We start from the raw sequence: 16,452 nt of genomic DNA on the forward strand, positions 1-16,452 counted from the left end.
CTAGCTAGCATAATTACCCAACATCAGTTTCAGTACAGCTCCTGCTTTTGTTGGACTATCTACATCCTGATTTAAGATGTCATCCCAGATAGCAAAAATAGTTGAAGCTAGAGAATCGTGGAGCTTTTAATAATCAAAGGGAGACAATTAAAAATGAATAAGCAGAGAAAAGGTGAAATATGAAGGCAAGCTAGCTAATAATATAAATTAAGATACCAAAATAATGTATCATAATGAAGCACAGTAATGTATCATATTCAATCGTGATTAATATGCATAAAATCTAACATGGTCCAATCTCCAATATTCCCACTAAATTACTATTTTTGCAGCTGTGTGGATCAACCATTGCTCTGAGCCAGAAATTTTCACACGGCCTGGAAAAAGCGCCGCATCTTAGATGTGTGTGTTTTTGCTCATCTCTGAATATTTAGAATGGACTGACAAATATATATATATATATATATATATATATATATATATATACTTTTGTCTTTATCTATTATTGGAAGGATAAGATAAATTATAGTGCAATAAAGAAAAACTCTCAGATTTCATGAACTTTTTTTCCAGCTGCATTTTAATCCACCTGCGCTACAACAAAGGCTCCGTGACGCGAGCATTTTAATCACATTGCAGCCGCACACCGGCGCAGCTCAGAAGGAATATTGACAGTCTCTCTCTCCAGGTTACCCCAAACTGCCTTGTCAGCGACAACCTGTTGTTGGAAATAGGAAAATTGCAAAAATCAGCACCAAATCTCACCCATATTCAAATTCGAGACAGGTGATGGCCCGTCTAAATGGTAAATGCACCAAATGGCCATGTTATTAGGTGCAACTGTACAGCCGCTCATTAATGGGAATCTGTTAATCGCGTGGCGGCAACTCAAAGGATAGAAAAATGCAGATATGGTCAAGGGGTTCAGTTGTGGTTAGGCGAAACATCAGAATCTGGAATAAATGTGGTTTCAGTGACCTTGACTGTGGCTGGTGCCAGACAGAGTGGCATGAACTTTGCGGAAACTTTTCATCTCCTTGGATTTTCACGCACAAGTCGCTCGGTTTACTGCGAATGGTGCGAAAACAAAACGAAAGAAAATCCAGTGAGCAGCAGTTCTGAGGGTGGATACGCCTTGTTAATGGGAGACATCAAGGAGATTGACTAGACTGATTAAATCCAACAGGAAGGTGACAGTAACTTAAATAGCCATGCGCTTCAAAAGCCGGGGTGCAGAAGAGCGTCACTGAACGCCGAACGTCGGATTTGGACGGGGTACAGCCACGGTAAACTCCGAACATACACTCAGTGGCCATATTATAAGGTACAGGAAGTAGATAAGAATTGCCCACTGAGTGTAGACGTCTATACGTTTAACAACTGCCAATGAAATTCACTACAGGATTTTTCATTTTAAATATCACTGCCAGATATACGCCGTCTTTGTTCACAAAATTGCACAGAATAAAAAAAACACGCATCCATAAATCTAGGCAATTTCCTGGACAATATTGAACTGGTGGAAAGTCTAGAAATACGACCGTGACAAGTGGGGTAATAAAAGAACATAATAACCCGATTTTACCATGTTAAAATATCTCATGACTATCGTAACGTTGTCCTTCTGACACACATTTTTTATCTCCCGTTGTAATTTTCAGACCATGTCATTACTACTGTGTGGGGATCTGTATATAATCCCCATCAGGGCCTTTGCACCCTTGCAATTACCGAGCACTACCCACAAGGATTCAAAACCTTCCTACCCTATGTCACTTCTTTCTAATGATTTGATTACATTTTTCTCCAAGAGTCACGCCACCCTTTCTGCCGACCTGCCTGTCCTTTTGATACAGTGTGTACCCTTGGATGTTAAACTCCCAGCTGTAATATTCTTTCAGCCACGATTCAGTGACGCCCACAATGTCATACATGTCAATCGGTAACTTTGCTGCGTTCGTCTATTATTCCCTTTTCTGTTCGCCTTCAACTGTAACATCGTCAGTCTTGTACTCCCCGTTCTCCATTTTGTCTGCCTTTTATGTTGCAACTCATTCCATTGACTGCAAGTTTGCCCTATCATCAGCCTCCCCTTTCTATCACTATGACTGCACACAGCCTCTGTTTGTGAACCAGCTACCCCATTCTCAGCATTATAACTCCAGTTCCCATCCCCCTGCAAAATTAGTCCTCCTGAATTGTTCTGGAAAACCTACCCGCAAGGATATTGGTTCCCCTGGGATTCTGGTGTAACTCATCCCTTTTGTACAGGCCATACCTTGCCCAGACGAGATCCCAATCGTCCATATATCTGAACCTCTGCCTCCTGCACCATTTCCTCAGCCTCTGCCAAATTATTCCAGTCTTGTCCTCGCTGGCACATGGCACGGCCAGCAATTCAGAGATTACTGCGCTGTAGGTCCTGTTTCTCAGCTTTCTACCGAGCTTCCTGTATTATCACCCAGGAACCCCTTCATTTTTCCAACCAATGTCATTGGTGCCAGTATGCACCAAGACATTTGGCTGCTCACCGACCCCCTATAGAATGCCATGGACCCGATCAGAGACATCCCTGACCCTGTCACCTGGGAGGCAACATACATCCAGAATCTCATCTCTGTTCTTCTGATGATGGAATCTTTTATACCCACTGTAAACCTCTTCCCTTCTGTTCTCTTCCAAGCCACAGACAGCAGAGGTTGTGCTTCCAGCTGGTAGGTTGTCCCTCTCACTCGGTGTATACTGAGAGTGGTATACTTATTACTGAGGGGTACGTCCACGGGGCTTGTCTGCACTGGCTGCTCATTTCGTTTCCTTCTGCCGACAGTCACCAAGTTACTGCCCTCCTGCAACCTAGGGGTGACTACCTCCTTGTATCTCCGAACAGAAACTTAAACCATACCGGTACCCAAGAAGAGTGTGGTTAAATTCCTCAATGACTATCGCCCAGTCGCACTTACATCCACAGTTGAAGTGTTTTCAGGGGCTGGTGTTGAAGCATATCAGCTCCTGTCTGAACAGCGACAAGTAGATAAGAATTGCCCACTTAGTGTAGACATAATTTTAACAACTGCCAGTGAGATTTACTACAGGATTTTTTATTTTAAATATCACTGCCAGATATACACCGTCTTTGCTCACAAAAATACACAGAATAAAAAAAAACACATCCGTAAATCCAGGCAATCTTGTGGACAATATTGAACTGGTGGAAACTCTAGAAATACTATCGTGACAAGTGGGGGAATAAAACACCATAACAAACCGATTTTACCATGTTAAAATATCCCATGACTATTGTAACGTTGTCTTTTTAACATACATTTTCTATCTCCGGTTGTAATTTTCAGACCATGTCATTACTACTGAGTGGGGGTCTGTATATAATCCCCATTAGGGTCTTTGTACCCTTTCAGTTTCCTAGCTCTACCCACAATGATTCAAAACCTTCCTACCCCATGTCACCTCTTTCTAATTATTTGATTTCATTTCCACCGAGAGTCAACGCCACCCTTTCTGCCGACCTGCCTGTCCTTTTGATACAGTGTGTATCATTGGATGTTAAACTCCCAGCTGCAATATCCTTTCAGCCACGATTCAGTGACGCCCACAATGTCATACATGCCAATCTGTAACTTTGCTGCGTTCGTCTATTATTCCCTTTTCTGTTCGCCTTCACCTGTAACATCGTCAGTCTTGTACTCCCCGTTTTCCATTTTGTCTGCTTTTTATGTTGCAACTCATCCCATTGACTGAAAGTTTACCCTATCATCAGCCTCCCCTTTCTATCACTATGACTGCACACTGCCTCTGTTTGTGAACCAGCGACCCCATTCTCAGCATTATAACTCCAGTTCCCATCCCCCCGCAAAATTAGCCCTCCTGAATTGTTCTGGAAAACCTGCCCGCAAGGATCTTGGTTCTCCTGGGATTCTGGTGTAACTCATCCCTTTTGTACAGGTCATACCTTGCCCAGCCGAGACCCCAATCGCCCATATATCTGAACCTCTGCCTCCTGCACCAGTTCCTCAGCCACTGCCAAATCATTCTCCTCTTGTCCTCGCTGGCACATGGCACGGCCAGCAATTCAGAGATTACTACGCTGTAGGTCCTGTTTCTCAGCTTTCTACCGAGCTTCCTATATTATCTCCCAGGAACCCCTTCATTTTTCCAACCAATGTCATTGGTGCCAGTATACACCATGGCATTCTATAGGGGGTGGGTGAGCAGCCAGATGTTCTCTTCCGAGCCAGAGACCCAGAGGTTGTGCTTCCAGCTGGTAGGTCGTCCCTCTCGCTCGGTGTATACTGAAAGTGGTATACTTATTACTGAGGGGCACGTCTACGGGGCTTGTATGCACTGGCTGCTCATTTCGCTTCCTTCTGCAGACAGTCACCAAGTTACTCTCCTCCTGCAACCTAGGGGTGACTAACTCCTTGCATCTCTGAACTGAAACTTGAACCCTACCGGTACCCAAGAAGAGTGTGGTTAAATTCCTCAATGACTATCGCCCTGTGGCACTTACATCCACAGTTGAAGTGTTTTGAGGGGCTGGTGTTGAAGCATATCAGCCCCTGTCTGAACAGTGACCTGGATCCACTCCAATTTGTCTACTGAAACAACAGATCTACAGCACATCTTCTACAGCTTCAGTGATCAATGTTAATCCTGAATTGTAAAGCACTTGAGCCTGATTGCCTCACAGTACAATTCCCCTGACAAGGTGAATTCAGTTTTTGTGTGCTACACATTACCATTTCCATGATGCCTGTGTGTCGCCGATAAAATAGTTTTAGCTGCTCTTTTCAGCCTCAATATCCCGTCTGTGACAGGCAAGTGCGATATTGTGCCATGTTCAAATGTATTTGTTCTTCGCGATTATTTTGCATAGATTCCAGGATTTTATGTTCCCTAAGATTAACCCAACCTTGTCATCATGACAATGTTTAGATCACGGTCTTGTGTACGCCATCCAGTTGTGGGAAACAGGGTTACGAATAAATAGATCCAGATCTCATTCTTGATAACACCCGCGATGGGGGTGAGTGGGTTGACTAATTCAGAAATAAACTCAGTGGTAATTTTTTGAAGTGCACCTGTACACCAGCTCGTTAATGCTGATCAACAAATCACGTGGCACCAGCTCAGTCACTTTAACAAAAACATGCAGAAATGGTCAACAGGTGCAGGTGTTGTTCAGAACAAACATCAGATTGGGGAAAAATGTGATCTCGGTAACTTTGACAGTGGAATGATTGTTGGTTCCAGACGGAGTAGTGTGAATATCTCAGGGATTGTCACACACAACTGTTAAGATTTATAGACAATGGTGCGAAATACAAACAGACAAATATCCAGTGAGTGTCAGTGCTGGATGGGAAAACGCCGTGTGTGTGAGAGAGACCGGAGGAGAATGGCCAGACTGATTCAAGCTGCCAGGAAGGGGACAAGATGTTTAATAAGCACAGGTTGCAACAGGGAAATCGGCCGGTGGGTGAGTGGGCCAGTGAAGGAGTGGAGCTTTGAGGCTTTGACTCGAGAGGCTTCGAGAGAAGAGGCGGAGGATGAGCTTGTTCCCAGTTAGTCTTTACAATGCCTCCTGAGACAGTGATGTGCATCTCCTGTGAGATGTGGCAGTCTTGGGGGAAACTCCCCCCTCCCGCAGAGTCACATCTACTAGAAGTGCACATGGTTGGGCGATCGGAAGACCGTGTGAAGAATCTGAAGCAGCAGCTGGATGACCATCGACTCATAAGGGAGAATGAGGCCGTCATAGATGAGAGCTACAGGGAGGTAGTCACACCTAGGCTGCCGGAAGCAGGTCGTTGGGTGATGTCAGAGGGGGAAAAGTGAGGGTGAGTAGACAGGTAGTGCAGAGCACCCCTGTAGCCATTCACCTGAATAATAAGTTTACCGTCCTGGATACTGTTGGCGGGGATGACCGAGCAGGTGTGAGCCACGGTGGCAGGGCCCCTGGGACTGAGTCTGACCCTGTGGTGCAGAACGGTGGGACAGAGAAGAGGAGAGCTGTCGTCAGGGGAGCAGACAGGAGATTTTGTAGACGTGAGAAGGACACCCGCATGGTTTGTTGCCTCCCGGGTGCCAGGGTCTGGGATGTCTCTGACCAGGTGCTTGACATCCTGGTACGAGAGGGAAAACAACCAGAAGTCGTGATACATGTTGGTACCAACGACATAGGCAGGAAGAGGGATGAGGTCCTGAAGTGTGAGTTTTGGGAACTAGGCAGAAGGCTGAATAACAGGACCTCAAGGGTGGTGTTCTCAGGATTGCTGCCAGTGCTACGTGATAGTGATGGTAAGAATTAGAGGAGATGGCAGTTGAATGCGTGGCTGAGGAGTTGGTGCAGGGTGCAGGGTTTTAGATTTTTGGACCATTGGGATCTCTTCTGGGGAAGGTGGGACCTGTACAGATTGGATGGGTTGCACCTGAACTCGAGGGGTAGCAACATCCTTGCAGGTAGGTTTGCTAGCATGGTTCGGAAGTGTTTAAAATAGTTTGCGAAGGGGATGAGACCCGGAGGGATAGAACAGTGAAAGAAGTGCATGGAGTAAAGCCAGATCCAACATATAGAGAGGCTTTGAGGAAAGAGAAGCAGAATGAAGGGTGAAAAGGTAGTAAGTTAGAAGAGCTAAAGTGTGTGTACTTCAATGCAAGAAGCATCAGGAACAAAGGTGGTGAACTGAGAGCTTGGATACGTACATGGAATTATGATGTCGTGTTCATTCCAGAAACTTGGCTGGCACCAGGGCAGGAACGGATTCTCAATATTCCTGGAGTTCAGTGCTTTAAAATGGCTGGGGGGCGGGGAGGGAGGAGGGGTAGCATTACTGGTTAGGGATACTATTACAGGTACAGAAAGGGTGGGTATTCAAGCAGGATCCCCATTTGAGTCAGTATGGGTGGAAATCTGGAACAGGAAGGGAGCAGCTACTCTATTGGTGGCATTCTAAATGCCCCCTGGTAGCAGCAGAGATACTGAGTAGCAGATTGGGAGGCAGAGTTTGGTAAGGCACAAAAATATCAGGGTTGTTATCATGGTTGACTTTAACTTCCCTAATATTGGTTGGCACCTCATTAGCTCCAAAGGTTTAGATGGGGCAGAGTTTGTTAAGTGTATTCCTGTCACTGTATTTTGACGGTCCAACTAGAAGGAATGTCATACTAGATCTAGTATTAGGCAACGAACTGGGTCAGGTCACAGATCTCTCAGCAGGTGAGCATCTGGGGGACAGTGATCACCGCTCGCTGGCCTTCAGCATTATCATAGAAAAGGATAGAATCAGAGAGGACAGGAAACCTTTTAATTGGGGAAGGGCAAATTTTGAGGCTTTAAGTCTAGAACGCGGGTGTGAATAGGGATGTTTTGCAGGTAAATGTACTATGGACATGTGGTAGATGCTTTAGGATCTCTTGCAGGATGTTAGGGATAAATTTGTCCCGGTGAGAAAGATAAAGAATGGTAGGGTAAAGGAACCATGGGTGACAAGTGAGGTGGAAAATCTAGTCAGGTGGAAGAAAGCATCATACAGGAGGTTTAGGAAGCAAGGATCAGATGGGTCTATTGAGGAATATAAGGTAGCAAGAAAGGAGCTTAAGAAGGGGCTGAGAAGAGCAAGAAGGGGACATGAAAAGGCCTTGGCGAGTAGGGTAAGGGTAAACACCAAGGCATTCTTCAATTAAGTGAAGAACAAAAGGATGACAGGAGTGAAGGTAGGACCGATTAGAGATGAAGGTGGGAAGATGTGCCTGGAGGCTGTGGAAGTTAGTAAGGTCCTCAATGAATACTTCTCTTTGGTATTCACCAGTGAGGGGGACCTTGATGACGGTGAGGACAATATGAGTGAGGTTGATGTTCTGGCGCATGTTGATATTAAGGGAGAGGAGGTGTTGTATCTGTTAAAATACATTAGGATGGATAAGTCCCTGGGGCCTGATGGAATATTCCCCTGACTGCTCCATGAGGTGAGGGAAGAGAGTGCTGAGCCTCTGGCTAGGATCTTTATGTACTCGTTGTCCACGGGAATGGTACCGGAGGATTGGAGGGAGGCGAATGTTGTTCGTTTTTTGAAAATAGTTAGTATGGATAGTCCGGGTAATTATAGACCAGTGGGCCTTACGTCTGTGGCGGGAAAACTGTTGGAAAAGATTCTTAGAGATAGGATCTAAGGGCATGTAAAGAATCATGGTCTGATCAGGGGCAGTCAGCATGGCTTTGTGAAGGGCAGATCGTGCCTAACAAACCTGATAGAGTTATTTGAGGAGGTGACCAAACATATAGATGAGGGTAGTGCAGTGGATGTGATCTACATGGATTTTAGTAAGGCATTTGACAAGGTTCCACACGGTAGGCTTATTCAGAAGGTCAGAAGGCATGAGATCCAGGGACGTTTGGCCAGGTGAATTCAGAATTTGCTTGCCTGCAGAAGGCAGAGGGTCGTGCTGGAGGGAGTTCATTCAGATTGGAAGGTTGTGACTAGTGGTGTCCCACAAGGATCTGTTCTAGGACCTCTACTTTTCTTGATTTTTATTAACGACCTGGGTGTGGGGGTAGAAGGGTGGCTTGACAAGTCTGCAGACGACACAAAGGTTGGTGGTGTTGTAGATAGTGTAGAGGATTGTCGAAGATTGCAGAGAGACATTGATCGAATGCAGAAGTGGGCTGAGAAGTGGCAGATGGAGTTCAGCCCGGAGAAGTGTGAGGTGGTACACTTTGGAAGGACAAACTCCAAGGCAGAGTACAAAGTAAATGGCAGGATACTTGGTAGTGTGGGGGAGCAGAAGGATCTGGGGGTACATGTCCCCAGATCCCTGAAAGTTGCCTCACAAGTAGATCGGGTAGTTAAGAAAGCTTACATAAATTACATAAATAGCTTTCATAAATCAAGTGATAGAATTTAAGAGTCGCGATGTAATGATGCAGCTCTATAAAACTCTGGTTTGGCCACACTTAGAGTACTGTGTCCATTTCTGTTCGCCTCACTATAGGAAGGATTTGGAAGCATTCGAAAGGGTACAGAGGAGATTTACCAGGATGCTGCCTGGTTTAGAGAGTATGGATTATGATCAGAGATTAAGGGAGCTAGGGCTTTACTCTTTGGAGAGAAGGAGGATGAGAGGAGACATGATAGAGGTGTACAAGATATTAAGAGGAATAGATAGAGTGGATAGCCAGTGCCTCTTCCCCAGGGCATGGCTTAAAGCCATGTCCCCAGCTCAGTACGAGGACATGGCTTTAAGGTAAGGGGAGGGAATTTCAAGGGGGATATTAAAAGAAGATTTTTTTACTCAGAGAGTGGTTGGTGCGTGGAATGCAGTGGTGGGGCAGATACACTAGTGAAGTTTAAGAGACAAATAGACAGGTATATGGAGGAATTTAAGGTGGGGGTTTATATGGGAGGCAGGCTTTGAGGGCCAGCACAAGATTGTGGGCCGAAAGGCATGTAATGTGCTGTATAATTCTAAGTTCTATAAGTAGTGTGCAGAAGGACAAGTGAGTGAGATGTTACAGATGAGAAGCAGGATTAAGGCGCTGAGATCACAGACAGACCTGGATCGGTCACAGTAAATTCAATGTGTGAATTTTATTAAATCTCCCATCAGCATCCTCCGGCTGACAAAACACATCCAGTGAATTTAACGTTAAAGGGATTTTCATCACAAAGTAAAGAGTATCTTAGAACCATAGAACACTACAGCCCAGAAACAGGCCTTTTGGCCCTACTTGGCTGTGCTTAACCATTTTTCTGCCTAGTCCCACTGACCAGCACCTGGGCCATATCCCTCCAAACCCCTCTCATCCATGTACCTGTCCAAGTCTTTCTTAAATGTCAAAAGTGAGACCGCATTCACCACTTCCTCTGGCAGCTCATTTCACACTCCCACCACTCTCTGCGTGAAGAAGTCCCCCCCCCACCCCCAATGTTCCCTTTAAACTTTCCCCCTTCACCCCTAAACCATGTCCTCTGTTTTTTTTTCTCCCCTGGCCTCAGTGGAAAAAAACTTGCTTGCATTCACTCTATCTATACCCATCATAATTTTATACACCTCTATCAAATCAGCCCTCATTCTCCTACGCTCCAGGGAATAAAGTCCTAACCTATTCAACCTTTCTCTGTAACTCAGTTTCTCAAGTCCCAGCAATATCCTTGTAAACCTTCTCTGCACTCTTTCAACCTTATTAATATCCTTCCTGTAATTCAGTGACCAAAACTGCACACAATACTCAAATTCGGTCTCATCAATGTCTTATACAATCTCACCATTACATTCCAATTCTCTCATCTCAGAGATTTGTAAAGTAAGATAGCAAGGAAACACACCAACGGGAGTAACGTAAATAGACCCATTAGAGACCCAGAGGGGTGGCAGAGAGAGGGGGGAGAGAGAGAGATTGAGTGGAGAGAGAGGGGGAGAGAGCGGGAGAGAAGGGAATAGAGGGGCAGAGGGGGAGAGGGAGAGGGAGAGGCAGTGGGGGAGGGGGGAGAGAGAGAGAGAGAGAGAGAGAGAGAGAGAGAGAGAGAGAGAGAGAGAGAGAGAGAGAGAGAGAGAGAGAGAGAGATGCTTTCAGTTCCTCCCAGAACAGGAACTATTTTGTCGACGTCCCTGTCAAGGCGCCGCAGGATACTTGATTTCTCATCAAATATCCCAATGATTTTACCAAACTACTACGGATAAGTCAAGTACATTGTTATTTTAAAACAAAACTGCAATGTATACACCACCCTGTAAACTTAGGTCATGTCGAACTCTTCTCAATCACTGAAAAAAGCCAAGATCACAGAACTTTCCTCACAGGACAACTCACATGGTGCAGATGTCTCGCTGGTAAACCTTCTTTTGATCTCCCACATACCCACACACTTCTGATAGAAGGGAATCAACACTGCTGACGGTGATCCACAACAGGTCTCACCAACCGATTATAAAATAGAGCCATCACATATTTACACCTCTCCCCGCTCCCACCCACCCCTGCTGTAAACTGCAGTGTGAGTAGTTCTCATAATTTCACCCTCTCCCAGCAGCTACCTACCGAAATGTCGTAAAGGGCAGGCAGATAGTGTCGATCCCGCCTGCGATGGAATAAGCAAAGCGAATCCTCAATTCCCTCGGTCAGGGATCAGTAAATCCCAGAGTGTGGGCGGATCGGCTTCCTGCTGTTGCAAGCAGTAGCCCGGGGACAGTTCAAGATGCGGGAAGCTCGCACCTCCCGAGCCTTTGCTGATGATTCGGAGCTGGGTTGAAAGTGCGGCGTTTCCGATAACACCTCCAACTACACCGGTTTCCCCCGGGACGTGCACAGGAAGTCGATGCATTCAATTAGATGAAGGGAATTAGTAAAACATTTAAAAGCGATTCGCTGCAGTTCTAATATCGATCAACACAATACGTTATCAATCTCATTCAATTGTTCATAAAAGTGGGTGACTGCCTTTAAGATGTTTATATTTCAATAAAAAGAGCTTCTTACCGTGTACCGCGGCTCCAGATTCTGTTACCACCCTGTCCCAGTGAGGCTGTGTTACGGGTTCTGTAAGTAATGAACACACCCTGGTTAATGTTCAGTCAGCTCCTGGTGATAATCATTAACTAAACCCACAGCCTTATCAGTGGTTCTCTCTCTATCCTGTTCCTTAGTACAGGTTACGTTCGGTCTCCAAACAAACATCACCATGGAGATGAAATGTGATCTCAGTGATTTTGAGAGTGGAATGTTTGTCGGTGCCAGAGGGTGCAGTTTTATAGACAATAGACAATAGGTGCAGGTGTATGCCATTCGACCCTACGAGCTAGCACTGCCATTCAATGTGATCATGGCTGATCATCCACAATCAGTACCCCGTTCCTGCCTTCTCCCCATATCCCTTGACTCCGCAATATTTAAGAGCTCTATCTAACTCTTTCTTGAAAGCATCCAGAGAATTGGCCTCCACTGCCTTCTGAGACAGAGCATTCCATAGATCCACAACTCTCTGGGTGAAAAAGTTTTTCCTCAACTCTGTTCTAAATGGCCTACCCCTTATTCTTAAACTGTGGCCTCTGGTTCTGGACTCCCCCAACATCGGGAACATTTTTTCCTGCCTCTAGCGTGTCCAATTCCTTAATAATCTTATATGTTTCAATCAGATCCCCTCTGATCCTTCTAAATTCTAGCGTTCCGGTGAAAACACTGTCATTCAAGCGTGAAGAAAGTTTAACTCTTTGTGGTACAGGGAAGAGCGATAGAACCAATGACGCGATGTAAAATACATCAGCGGGGGTCTGGAAGGTTGACTGTTCTATTCTCCATAAACGCTGCCTGGCCTGCAGAGTTCCTCCAGCATTGTGTGTGTGTTTCTCGGATTTCCAGCATCTGCTGATTTCGCTTGTTTGAGAGAGATCGGTGACGGGTCACTGCCCCGAGGGATGTTTCACATGTCACTACCGGGGTGAAAGATGCTTTCTGCTCACACTCAGTAGAAATCACCCAGGAGAGTATTTCTGGTTGACGGCAACAAAGTTGTTTCTCTTAATCCATTTTGACAGTAACTGACTCGTTAACATGAACATGTCAGGACTCCCTTCTCCCACTAAATTCACTCCCGATTTCGACCAAAGCCGAGTCTTGCTCTAAACGCTGAATCGTTGTGCAGAATCATAGACAACACTTACCTCTGATGTTGTAGCCGAACAGCGTTCAGTGTGGTCCCGGGAAATCACAGTCTGACTACCCGGGTGGCCGACAATGTTTCTGCACCAGTGAGCTCACCCTGTACGGAGAGTTGAGTCTGAGCTGCTGCTCCCGAGGCCACTCGGCTGTGATGTGTCCGTCGCTCATTACAGATGGACAGGGCCGGGTGAGCCGGGGTAGAGCGGGACTGCCGCAGTCCGGGTCACACTAAGTCTCACCGGCTCAGGACGGGTCTGAAAGCGGGAGGAGGCGGGAGTGGGATCAATGTAGCAACCCTGAAGAGGAAAACAGACAGGCTGCGTTAACCTTTCTGTCCGGATTTCCGTGTGGATCTCTCCTTTTTCTTTCTTCGCAACCAGTGGGGCGGAGTTTCTCTGTTTAACTCAGTGAGTCCCAGGCTGCGGATTTGATCCAGCCCGGGTTCTGGGAGGGTCTGAACTCCGCCCTCTTTGTAAGAAAGTCTGCCTGACATGGATAGAGTTTCAGCTCAAACCTCCCTCGCCTGTTCAGGTACAGGGAGCCGCATTTCTGCTGAAATTAAAGCAAACACGTTCGACTATATATTTCCACTAACTGGAAAAAAACTGGGAGAGATGTTTGCATTTCCATCCGGACAACTATTGTCACAAGAACCCTCCTCGCCCACGGTTTCATTCCACACCCCGCCGGAAATACTTGTCGAATTTATTTCTCTTAAAAGTCATTTATTCCAAATGGGCAGAGGTTTTACCGACGGAGGGAGCGACGCACTCACTGAAAATCGTCACATACGTTAAATTGGTCGACAGGGAGGGAAGGACGCACTGATTGAAATGAGCATGGGGGAGGGGGGAGTTGTTTGCCGATTAAAAATGGGAGCCTCACTCCCCTCTGTCTCCTAACCTAACTCTCACTAGCCTCATCCCTCAACCCCATCTACCCTGTCTATACCCCTCATGATTTTGTAGACCTCCATCAAATCTCCCCCAAATCTTCTGCGTTCCAAGGAACAAAGTCGTAACCTATTCAATCTTCCCTTATAACTCAGGTCCTCCAATCGCAGCAAATCCTTGTAAATTTTCGTTGTACTCTGTCAACCTTATTTACATCTTTCCTGTGGGTAGGTGACATAAACTGCAAACATACTCCAAATTAGGCCTCATAACTGTCTTATATCATGCAGTCTCCTGTACTGAATACTTTAATTTATGAAGGCCAATGTGCCAAAGGTTTCTTTACTACCTTATCTAGGTGTGCTGCCACTTTCAATGAATTGTGGACCCGTATTCCCGGATGCCTTTGTCCTACCGCACCCTTCAGTGCCGAACCCATCATTGTGTAAGTCCCACCCTGGTTGATCCTACTGAAGCGTAACAGCTCACAAGCCTGCATTAAACTCCATCGCCATTATCAGACATTTTTACACCTGGCGCAGATCCCGCTGTAAGCTCCGATAGTTTTCCTCGCTGTCAAATACACCCCGAACCTTGGTGTCATCCGCAAATTTGCTGATCCGGATAATCTAATTATCATCGAGATCATTGATATAGATGACAAACAACAACGGATATCAGCACCGAACCCTCTGGAAATCCACAAGTCACGGGTCAGAGAGGCAACCATCTGCTACCACTATCTGCCTTCCTCCTCTATGCTAATGTCTACTCCCATTTACTAACTCAATTTGAATGCCAAGAGAATGAAATTTATTGGTCAACACCCTATGCGGGACCTTGCCAAATGCCTTGCTAAAGTCCATGTAGACAATATCTAGAGCCTTGCCTTCATCAACTTTCCTGGTAACATTCCTTGTAACCTCTTCGAAAAACTCAATAGATTGTCTAGAACACACAAAGTCATGTTGGATGTCCCTAATCAGTCCTGTTTTTTTTAATACTCCTATATCCAATGTATTCACACGACTGATGTCAAGTGCACCGGCCTATAATTTCCTGGTTTAATTTTGGAGCCTTTTTTAAACAATGGATCAAAATTAGCTATCCTCCGATCCTCTGGTAGCTCTCCTGTCTTTGAGCATAATTTAAACATAACGGTTACATCCTTGCAATTTCTGCATCCACCTACATCGGGGTCCAAGGACTGAACTTCTCAGTCACTGGGGATTTATACACTCGAAGTTGCCCAATTTGCCCAAAATACTTTGTCATCCGTAATTTGTATAACATCCGTGGCCTCACTTCTCCTTTGTCTCACTTATATAGATTATTTTCACGAGTGAACACAGAAGCAAAAATCCACTTAAGAACTCCTCTATCTGTTTTGGCTCCATGCGTACATTGGCATTCTGATAATCCAGACAATCAATTGTGTCCCCTGAAATCCTTTTGCTTTTAAAACATCTGTATGATCCCTCACCTTGTCTGTTAGGACAACCTTATGCCACCCTATAGCCTTCCTGGTTTCTTTCCTCAATCCTATCTTGCATTTTCTCAACTCCATAAGTACCTCAATTTTTTCCTACCTGCCTGCACCGGTTATGCATCTATTTTTTTTTTCTAAACACAAAGTACACTGCAGATGCTGTTGTCAAATCAAGAAGTACAAACAAGCTGGATGAACACAGCAGGTCGGGAATCATCCATTGAAATGAGCGGTCAACGTTTCGGGTCGAGACCCTTCATCAGGACTAAAGCGGGAGGGAGTAGGGGCCCTATAAAGAAGGTGGGGGGAGGGTGGGAAGCCAATCAGAGGAAAGATCAAAGGGTGCGGGAGGGGAAGCAGGGAGGGGATAGGCAGGAGAGGTGAAGAAGGGATCTAAGGGGAAAGCACTATGGGTAGTAGAAGGAGGCAGAGTCATGAGAGGTGATAGGCAGCTAGAAGAGGAGACAGAGTGAAGGTGGGTTGGAGGAAGGGAGAGGGAGGGAATTACTGGAAGTTGGAGAATTCGATGTTCAAGAATTCGATCCTTCCTCTGATTGGTTTTCCACCCTCCCCCCACCTTCTTTATAGGGCCGCTGCCCCCTCCTTCTTTAGTGCTGACAAAGGGTCTCAACCCGAAACGTTGACTTCTCCTTTCAACGGATGCTGCCCAACCTGCTGAGTTCATCCAGCTTTTTTGTACGTAATTTTTTTCTACACCAGGGCCTCAATACCACGGGGCAGAGCCATCGTTCTCCATACTTCCTTTGAATCTGATGGCATTGTGATCACCAGATGCAAACAGTTTCGCTACACAAACTTCTGTTACGTCTGTCCTGTCTCAGTCCCTCATGGGAGATCAAGTGTCACACTTGAGTCTTTGGGACTTCAATGTACTGATTAAAGAAACTTTCCTGAGGACATTTGTCAACTACATGAGTACATCTAGAGTATGAGAGTTCCAGTCCGTATGTGGAAGGTTAAAATCAAATTATAACAAATTACGTTTCTTGCAATATTCTCTGGCGTGTACTAATTTTTTCCTCTAAATACCGCAGACGCTTGGGTGGTCTATAAGACAGACCCATTGATGTGTTCAAACAGATTTTATTTATCCGATCTACCTATAAAGCCTCACTAGATGAGTTCTCCCATCTGCCTTTACTGCACACTGCCGTGACAGTTTCCCTGAGTAGTGAAACCACCCCTACCCCTTTAATCCCTCACGCTCTGTCCTGTCTAAAACAACGGAACCCCAGAATATTGAGCTGCCAGTTCTCTGCAAGCCAGTCTCAATAATGGTGACAATATCATAATGCCATCTGTTGATCCATGACGTAAGCTCATCTGCCTTTCCTTCAATACAATACATCCTGGGAATACATTCAATACATCGGTAAGAT

At 45.6% G+C, this 16,452-nt stretch overlaps 1 long non-coding RNA gene across 2 annotated transcripts; it reads right to left on the reverse strand.

Moving 5' to 3' along the window:
- Nucleotides 1-583: 583 nt before the first annotated feature.
- LOC140723101 (uncharacterized) lies at nucleotides 584-13,029 on the reverse strand. 2 transcript variants are annotated; one of them, XR_012097803.1, is made up of 3 exons: nucleotides 12,673-13,029; nucleotides 11,492-11,551; nucleotides 584-718 (listed from the first exon to the last, which is right to left on the reverse strand). It is a non-coding gene; the product is annotated as an uncharacterized lncRNA (long non-coding RNA). The 2 variants fall into 2 exon arrangements; XR_012097804.1 differs by lacking the exon at nucleotides 584-718 and adding an exon at nucleotides 11,066-11,293.
- Nucleotides 13,030-16,452: the final 3,423 nt, after the last annotated feature.

The sequence above is a fragment of the Hemitrygon akajei genome, unplaced genomic scaffold (assembly GCF_048418815.1).
Source record: "Hemitrygon akajei unplaced genomic scaffold, sHemAka1.3 Scf000100, whole genome shotgun sequence".
In the NCBI taxonomy this organism is placed as follows: domain Eukaryota; kingdom Metazoa; phylum Chordata; class Chondrichthyes; order Myliobatiformes; family Dasyatidae; genus Hemitrygon; species Hemitrygon akajei.